The 10,209-nt window shown below is 37.0% G+C and overlaps 1 long non-coding RNA gene across 1 annotated transcript; it reads right to left on the bottom strand.

The window, feature by feature from the left end:
- Positions 1–4,265: 4,265 nt before the first annotated feature.
- LOC110790201 (uncharacterized) lies at positions 4,266–4,722 on the bottom strand. Its single transcript, XR_008920652.1, has 3 exons — positions 4,608–4,722; positions 4,445–4,502; positions 4,266–4,364 (listed from the first exon to the last, which is right to left on the bottom strand). It is a non-coding gene; the product is annotated as an uncharacterized lncRNA (long non-coding RNA).
- Between the last annotated feature and the right edge of the window lie 5,487 nt (positions 4,723–10,209).

Below are 10,209 nucleotides of genomic sequence, written 5' to 3'. Positions count from 1 at the left end.
AGAGGATGATTGGACTAAGCCAGAGCACTTACATTGACAAAGTGCTAGCTAGGTTCAATATGATGGAAGCCAAGAGAGGTCATCTACCCATGACACATGGCACATATCTAAGCAAGACTCAGTATCCCAAGACATCTGATGAGCATAAAAAGATGAGTGGAATTCCATACGCTTCGGCTATTGGATCCATCATATATGATATGATTTGTACAAGGCCGGATGTTTCGTTCGCACTCAGTGCACGAGCAGGTACCAGTCAGACCCAGGTGAGGCGCATTGGACTGCTGCCAAGAATATCCTAAAGTACCTGAAAAGGACTAAGGATCAGTTTCTGGTCTATGGTGGTATAGATGAGTTGATTGTTAGAGGTTATACGGACGCAAGCTTTCAAACCGACAGAGATGATTTCAGATCACAGTCTGGTTTTGTGTTCTGCCTCAATGGCGGAGCAGTAAGCTGGAAAAGTGCTAAGGAAATCACTATTGCGGATTCTACAACTGAAGCCGAGTACATTGCTGCCTCAGAAGCAGCAAAGGAAGCTGTTTGGATTCGGAAGTTCATCGAAGAACTTGGGGTTGTCCCCTCCATTAAAGGACCAATTGCTTTGTATTGCAAAAATAACGGAGCCATTTCCCAGGAAAAGGAGCCTAGGAGCCACCAAAAGTCCAAGCACGTACTGCGGCGATTTCACATACTTTGAGAAATCGTTGAAAGGAAAGAAATCGAGATTTGCAAGGTTGGAACGAATGACAACGTCGCGGATCCATTGAATAAACCGTTGCCACAAGTGAAGCACAACGCACATGTAGAAACCATGGGAATCAAGCATATTGGATAATGGCTTTGATTTTCTAAGTTTTGTTTTAGAACATCTGTTAGATCTGAGTTTAAAACAATTGGTTTAACCATTTCATATTTATGAAATTTCTTATTTCATATTCATTTGATTTGGTTTAGTATTAAATGAAAAGTCCATGTGATTCAAAGCATTCAAATGGGATGTCGAGATGGATTCTTCGACAAAGAAACACCCATAAGTGAACTTGAATATTGAAGTCACAAAGGATCCCTAATCCAGGTCATTGAAAGGTGGACGACCAATGACTAATGAAGATTAGATTGCAAGTAGATTTGTACACTAGAGGAAAAAACCTTATAGGTTGCCCTTAAAATAGGCTTATAGGTTGCCAATTGCAAGGGCAACATATGGGGGGGTCACTTTTGTGAAATTATCAAAGGTTGCCCTTAACAAGGGCAACTTATAATCTTATAAGTTGCCCTTGTTTGCAACAAGGGCAACTTATGTGAAACTTATAAGTTGCCCTTGTTGCATACAAGGGCAACTTATAAGCTTCACATAAGTTGCTCTTGTTTGAAACAAGGGCAACTTATAAGCTGCACATAAGTTGCTCTTGTTACAAACAAGGGCAACTTTTGAGTTTTTTTTTTTTTTTTATAAAAAAAAATCTGCAATATAATTCCTGATATTTTGCAATATAAAATTTTGCATTATAATTTATAGAATACTGTTTCACCAAACATCATCTTGACATTCCTCAAAAATGATATAAATTTCAAATTTCCAATAATATTTCCGAATTAATTCAAATGTAATTAATTAAATCGATAAATAACAAAATAATGTAAGAGTCACGAATAACTACAAGCCTGCTCTAATTATTACACTGAGGGTAATTCACAATCGTTGAAGTAAGTAGCCCACTTGTCTCGAACTTCATCCAACTCCTCTTTGGTGAAGGGCCCCTCCCTTTGTGTTGTGAAAACCTTTAAAAGAACAACGTACATGCAAACCAATAAATTAAATTAAGTTTCATATGCGAAAACAGAAATTATATTGGTCGCGAAAACAACTTTCTGAGTGTACTAAGATTCATTTCAAGTTCTTTATGCACATTTAAGGCTCACTTAGCTCGATATAGATCATATTTGGCCAAAAATGGCATTTTCGATCCCAAATATCAAAAAATGAACCTAAGTACACTTTTTAAATCTTTTCCATGATTTATATGATTAGTTATATGTTTATAAGACTCATTTCAAGTTCGTTATGCACGCTTATGGGTCATTTGGGTCGATATAGGTCATTTATGGCCAAAAATGGCATTTTCGATCCCAACTACCAACAAACGAACTATTTCCACATTCTAACCCTTTTTCATGATTCATATGATTAGTTATATGTTTATGAAACTCATTTGAAGTTCGTTATGCAAGCCTAAGGGTCATTTGGGTCGATATAGGCCATTTATGGCAAAAAATGTCATTTTCGATCCCAACTACCAACAAACGAACTTATATCCACATTCTAAACCCTTTTCATGATTTATATGATTATTTATATGATTATAAGACTCATTTCAAGTTCATTATGCACGCCTAAGGGTCATTTGGGTCGATAAAAGTCATTTATGGCCAAAAATGGCATTTTTGATCCCAACTACCAACAAACGAACTTATATCCACATTCTAAACCTTTTTCATGATTTCTATGATTAGTTATATGATTATAAGACTCATTTCAAGTTCGTTATGCACGCCTAAGGGTCATTTGGGTCGATATAGGTCATTTATGGTCAAAAATGACATTTTCGATCCCAACTACCAACAAACGAACCTATTTCCATATTCTAAAATTTTTTCATGATTTATATGATTAGTCATATAATTATAAGACTCATTTCAAGTTCGTTATGCACGCCTATGGATCATTTGGGTCGATATAGTTCATTTACGGCCAAAAATGGCATTTTCGAACCCAACTACCAACAAACGAACTTATTTCCATATTCTAAACATTTTTCATGATTTATATGATTAGTCATATAATTATAAGACTCATTTCAAGTTCGTTATGCACGCCTAAGGGTCATTTGGGTGAATATAGGTCATTTATGGCCAAAAATGGCATTTTCGATCCCAACTACCAACAAACGAACTTATATCCACATTCTAAACCTTTTTCATGATTCATATGATTAGTTATATGATTATAAGACTCATTTAGAGTTCGTTATGCACGCCTAAGGGTCATTTGGGTCGATATAGGTCATTTATGGTCAAAAATGGCATTTTCAATCCCAACTACCAACAAACGAACCTATTTCCATATTGTAAACGTTTTTCATGATTCATATGATTAGTCATATGTTTATAAGACTCATTTTAAGTTCGTTATGCATGCCTATGGATCATTTGGGTCGATATAGTTCATTTACGGCCAAAAATGGCATTTTTGAACCCAACTACCAACAAACGCACCTATTTCCATATTCTAAACATTTTTCATGATTTATATGATTAGTCATATACTTATAAGACTCATTTCAAGTTCGTTATGCACACCTAAGGGTCATTTGGGTCGATATAGGTCATTTATAGCCAAAAATGGCATTTTCGATCCCAACTACCAACAAATGAACCTAATGACACTTTCTAAATCTTTATATGCTTAGTTAGAGTTTACTAAGATTCATTTCAAGTTCTTTATGCACACATAAGGCCTATTTGGGACGATATAGGTCATATTTATCCCAAAATGACATTTTTGACGGTTCATGCCAATTATAGGCGAATAGTTAACATGTATAGTCCCGAGCATATATTCCCGAGCCTTTTCATTAAAAGACAGCAATATAACATCTAGTATTTGAACAGATCAGAAACTGATCAGTTCAGCTGCAGATCAGCAGCAACAAATCAGCAGCTGAACTGATCAGTTTCTGATCTGTTCAGTTGCAAATCAGCAGCAGCAGATCAGCTGCTGAACAGATCAGAAACTGATCAGTTCAGCTGCTGATCTCAGCAGCTGAACTGATCAGTTTCTGATCTGTTCAGCAGCTGATCTGCTGCTGCAGATCTGCAACTGTGCAGATCAGAAACTGATCAGTTGTGACAGGCCTTTGGTCCATTGTCAACTTTCTCATTGCGATATTATTTTTGCTCGTTTGCTCATTTTTAGAGCTACAAATGAGTTATTAACATTAGTTGTATCTTGCAACACACATTAACGCATAAAAGTCACATGAGAAGCATTCCGATATCAATAATATTCCGATAGCGCAAAGAAAAATGAAGAACATATGAAAATTATAAGAGAAACTAAGTGACAGATTTCATGGCAATTACGATAGGTCATATTTGGCCCAAAATGACATTTTTGACGGTTCATGCCAATTATAGGCGAATAGTTTTTTTAAACTAATTTCTAGCCTAATAATACATCATAAATATACTATTTTATGTACCTTTTCCAGATATTGAACTTCCTTGCAACTTTTGAATATGTCATGCATGAATTTCATCACATAATAGCCACACTCGACCCCACCCTCTTGTTGGGCGCACTAGATTAAAGAGAACATAAATTAATAGGAAATATAATTGTTTTGGCCGTACAATAAGTAGTGAACAAATTATTATTTACCTTAACTGATTTCCATTGAGGAAGTGCGCTTTTTTTGACATTCATTTTCATCAACACTCTGCAATTCCACAATTCATTGGACGTTAATTAACATTAAATGCTTGAATGTAAAATATGATTGCAAGTTTTATTTGATATGTACAAAAAAAAATACGGAATGTACTTATTCAATAGTGACTTGACCAACACGGATCGTAATGGATCTCGACGACAAGAATCAAATTGATAAATTGTGTGGCTTGGAACACATATCACAAGGAGCATCCAATGGAGGCTGCAATCACAAAATAGTGGTTTAATAATCCATAATATGCCACTAAAATCACAAAATATCATTAGAATCGACACTAATGTAGGACAATAAAGATATTAAAGCAAAGGCATACTCTTCAAAGTACGGGGCTAATATGAACTTGTTTTTAGCTTTTGTGCATTGACGGATACCGTCATCGAGATATTGATTGACTTCGGCTCGATTGTTCATGCAACTAGCACCACTTGTTGATTGTGGATCCAACCACCCAATATGACTATCCGAACTAAAATCATCGAACTGAAGTGACCTAAAGAACAAGCAAACATAAGAATAATCGAAACTTGGCACACCATTGACCTTATTAAATATATTACCATAACTAACTATATTAATTACCTCATGAAGACTTGTATCATTGAGATATTAAGCATATCACCTTTAAGGAATTCACATATATCGTCTTTAGTTACCCATGCTATGCCATGCTCGAAAAAGTGGAATAATGACATGTCCATCTCAACTCCAATAGCATTATCACCCGGTAACCCACTAACAAGACTATGCAACCATTTGGACGGCTTACTAAGAGAGTCAAACACATCTGATTCCACAAGTAAATTTGCATGAGAAACTGAACCTTTCGATGATTTAAGTTTGTAGTCTTGACTCTTGCCTTGTGAACTTCCTTTTGCAATCAACTCCATTGATCGTTGACCATCTTTGCTAGCTTGAGTTGGTGGTTTCTTTGGTTTAGCTGTCTTTGGTGGCGCTTTTAGTTTCTTGATGATCTGCAAGGTTAATTTACAAAACCAAGAGATTATGAAAAAACTTGTTTATCGAAACATATAGGAAATGTTATGCAAAATAGAAAGGCGTGGAATTAGAAACACAAAGCACCTCGTCTGAAAACTTCACCCATGCAAATGGCCATAGTACATAAGAACCGGAGGCATCGCCCAAAGTATGGAGAAAATCATTGGGCACCGGAAGTATCCAATCCAAATAGTCTTCATGAACATTGTATGGGCTGACCGCATAATAACCACTCGGGACTTGCTTGAAGTGGACTAGTGGCCGGTCACTTTGTGGTTGTGCATTCGCATCGGCCACCACATGCAATTTATCACCATTTGATTGTCCCGGGTGTAGTAGTTCGCAAGGCGTCTCCTCCTAACATTCAACCATCACGAGTAAAAATAGCCATCACTTTATTGAATGAATTAAAACTCCAAAATTTATATAAGAACATTACTAAATTAAAACTCCATAATTCACCTCACCTTTAATTCAAGCATTGGTTGAACTCCAGTAGGCAGTTGAACTCTAGCAGGTGGTTGAACTCCAGTAGGTTCTTGACCTTCAGTAGGTGGTTGAAGGTCAAGAATTGGTTGGCTTGATGAATCCAAAGGGCTACGGCGGGGCAACTCCAAGCTTTGTAAGCCCATCTGTTGTAGGATTGCCTCAGTTATCTCCTTCTTCAGTTCTTCTCTCATCGAAGCAATATCTGAAGCTGTTGAAGAAGCAATGGATTTTGAGTTGGTGAGCTTGCGATATTCTTCACCATACGCCTTTTTAAAACCAACACGTACCCCTCCAAAAGCTCTTGGATGCCCGGGAGGGTCAGGTCCAAGAGTCATGTACAAGGGATCCTTGTTTAAAAATGTAGAAACCTTGCCTTCAGCACATGCTTGTTGATATTCAACCTATTTTATGAAAACAATATAAAAAATGATTGTTATATTAACACTAAAGGTAGACAAAATGTATAATATATATATATATATATATATATATATATATATATATATATATATATATATATATTAATTCAAATTATTGAAAATCACTCCATTTACTTACTAGTTTATCACAAGCCTCTTTTGTTTCTGGATTAACAATTATATATTTCCCGTTTTTGTCGAGACTATGCATCGAACACCACCAATCATTGGCACGGGTGTTGCCACTGTTGGGGTATAATCCTTTTTCTTTCCATCTCTTCCTCTTTTCTTCATAAGTCTCGGGACCTAGCCAATGACTATGTTTTTTCTTCTTTGCAGAATCAGAACACTTTTTGCGCTTTTCCTACAAAGTAAACATGTCAACTTCAATGCAAAATGTAAACAATAAATTTATTAAGTACGTAGGTAGATTATTTGAAAATTTACCACTGCATGTGGAGTTATTTTTTGTGCAACAAAAGCCTCCCATTCCTCTGGTGTGATGTGCTTCCAAGTGTCAAAAGGGAGCTTTATAGGTGGCGCTTTTTCACCTTCTTTTTCACCTTCTTTTTCACCATCATTTTCTCCTTTATTTTCACCTTTCTCTGCCTTAATTCTCTCTCTCGTCTTAGAAATCCAGCCACTCACCAACTTGACTTTGAAATTTTTGAATCTCATACGTAGATCAGATTCAAAAACGTCCTTCTTAGCAAGGGAAGGTTCAATATGGAATTGATTCTACACAAAAAAATAAAAATGGAAATGTTAGTTAACATGTATAGTCCCGAGCATATATTCCCGAGCCTTTTCATTAAAAGACAGCAATATAACATCTAATATTTGAACAGATCAGAAACTGATCAGTTCAGCTGCAGATTAGCAGCAGCAGATCAGCAGCTGAACTGATCAGTTTCTGATCTGTTCAGTTGCAGATCAGCAGCTGCAGACCAGCTGCTGAACAAATCAGAAACTGATCAGTTCAGCTGCAGATCAGCAGCAGCAGTTTAGTTGCAGATCAGCAGCAACAGATCAGCAGCTGAACTGATCAGTTTCTGATCTGTTCAGTTGCAGATCAGCAGCAGCAGATCAGTTGTTGAACAGATAAGAAACTGATCAGTTCAGCTGCAGATCAGCAGCAGCAGATCAGCAGCTGAACTGATCAGTTTCTGATCTGTTCAGCAACTGATCTGCTGCTGCTGATCTGCAACTGTGCAGATTAGAAACTGATACGTTCATCTGTGCTGATCTGCCTATGACCCTATTAGATTACAAGGCCATTAGCCTATTTATCCCTGAAGCATTCAGAAACTAAGATCCAATGGCTTCAACAATTCATCGATACCAAACAATTCATCGAACTTGAAATGAAGCTTCTACTCATGGACATCCAAGTGACAAAACAAAAAATCAACCGCTAATCCAAGTCAGCAAAAGAAGGAACTTGAATACCAAACAATAAAAATGATATATTGAACTACAAGGACTTGTAAGCGAAATCCAATGTTCATTTTGCAACAGCTCCATCCCGATGCTTAACCCCAACACTTCCTGATCAAAAAGCTCAAATTTCCTACTCTGTATGTGTTTATGCATGTGCACAAGCTCTCCCCAAACTTCGACGGAGCTATTTGAAATAACAACAAAACAAGAAACCTAACAATGTCTTGAGCATTATAACAGTCAATGCCAAAATAAAATCGATCAATAGAAACATTTTCCTCTTCAATGCTCCTTTTATCTTGCCTCTAAAAATAATTATACGCTTGATCGAACATATACCTAATCCCCATTCTATAAATTCATAGCATACCATACCAAAATCAAGACAACAGAACGTCCACCAAATTATATATTTAAGTTCACCATAGAGGCTACTTTTGATTTTGAGTAACTAATCATATGGAGAGGAAGGATGCAAAACTTCAATAAAATTATACGTCAACAAGCACAGATGAACAGATCAGTTTCTGATCTGCACAGTTGCAGATCAGCAGCAGCAGATCAGCTGCTAAACAGATCAGAAACTTATCAGTTCAGCTGCTGATCTGCTGCTGCTGATCTGCAGCTGAACTGATCAGTTTCTGATCTGTTCAGTTGCAGATCAGCTGCTGCTGCTGATCTGCAACTGTGCAGATTAGAAACTGATCTGTTCATCTATGCAGATCAGAAACTGATCTGTTCATCAGCAGATCAGCAGCAGCAGATCAGCAGCAGCAGATCAGCTGCTGAACAGATCAGAAAATGATCTGTTCAGCAGCTGCTGCTGATCTGCAGCTGAACAGATCAGTTTCTGATCTTTTCAGCAGCTAATCATGTCGTTATGTTCGGACGTATTAGTTGTGCATGCCCTAGTTATGCTCGGACTATTAGCATGCTCTAGTTCGGACATCAAGTACATGATTAGATAAATTTCTAGAATTAAAAATTAGGCTTACCATTGTATCATCCCACAAAGTTTTCTTCAAGCCCTCGGGTACATCCTCCCATTTCAACAAAATTGAAATCTTCCGCATACAAAGGCCTATAAATGTTGCATACTTACGGCGCCACTTACCACAAGGGTTATCGAATTGATTGTACTCCAAGTACATCTCTTCTCTCACCCCAAGTCCTTTTGTTGGCCCTCTCCCCTTTCTCTTCACACGCTTTTTAACACTTTTACTTGTGCTAACTTCATTTGCCACCACATGTTGATGGTTATCAATTGGGGGTGCCCTATCCGCCATAACCTCAAACTGTTCAATTCTATGTAAATATTCATCATGTTCACGATCTTCCGGCTCACATTTATCCTCCTCCACCGCTGCATCATAATCCCCATCCTCACTACGGTCATCATCATCATCCATCAGCTCATCCATACTATGGTCGTCATTATCATCCATGATAGAGATATACCTGAAATTAAAGAAACAAAACCACGTCACAAAACAAATACATAATTTGCATAATAATTATCACAATATATAAAATGATTCCTATGATTAGTTATATGATTATAAGACTCATTTCAAGTTCGTTATGCACGCTTATGGGTCATTTGGGTCGATATAGGTCATTTATGGCAAAAAATGGCATTTTCGATCCCAACTACCAACAAACGAACTATTTCCACATTCTAACCCTTTTTCATGATTCATAAGATTATTTATATGTTTATGAAACTCATTTCAAGTTCGTTATGCACGCCTAAGGGTCATTTGGGTCGATATAGGTCATTTATGGCCAAAAATGGCATTTTCGATCCCAAATCTAAACAAATGAACCTAAGTCCAAATTCTAAACCTTTTTCATGTGTCATATGCTTAGTTAGATGTTTCTAAGATTCATTTCAAGTTATCTATGGCCCAAAATGACAAACTTATATGGCCCAAAATGACATATATATATATAGTCCACATTCTAAACATTTCAACCATAAGCACACAGAGAAAATAGTTGTTGAGCCAATATGGTTTTGATGATGACAAACTAACGTAATCAACTAACGTGGTTTTCAAGTTGTATGTGTGCAAGGATCATTAATGAATAGTTGTGCCCAAGTCATCAATAATAAAGCTTACTGGAAGTTGATGATTGTGAGATGCTTATAACAAAGAAGCATAAAATCCAGAGCTGGAATTGCAGAGCAGTTCCTAAGGATAAACTCTAGAGAAGCTGGGAGTTTTAAAGTTCATGCGGAAGAACTAGAACTCCAGATGAGCTAGAGGAATCCCGATAGAGATGGCTGTTCCCAAAGAAGGCTGTTCCCGAAGACGGCTGTTCCCAAAGACGTCTGTTCCCAAAGA

The sequence above is a fragment of the Spinacia oleracea genome, chromosome 5, assembly GCF_020520425.1.
Source record: "Spinacia oleracea cultivar Varoflay chromosome 5, BTI_SOV_V1, whole genome shotgun sequence".
Classification (NCBI taxonomy): Eukaryota; Viridiplantae; Streptophyta; class Magnoliopsida; order Caryophyllales; family Amaranthaceae; genus Spinacia; species Spinacia oleracea.
Note: the sequence above shows the minus strand (reverse complement) of the source record. Positions and strands in the feature narration are given on the sequence as shown.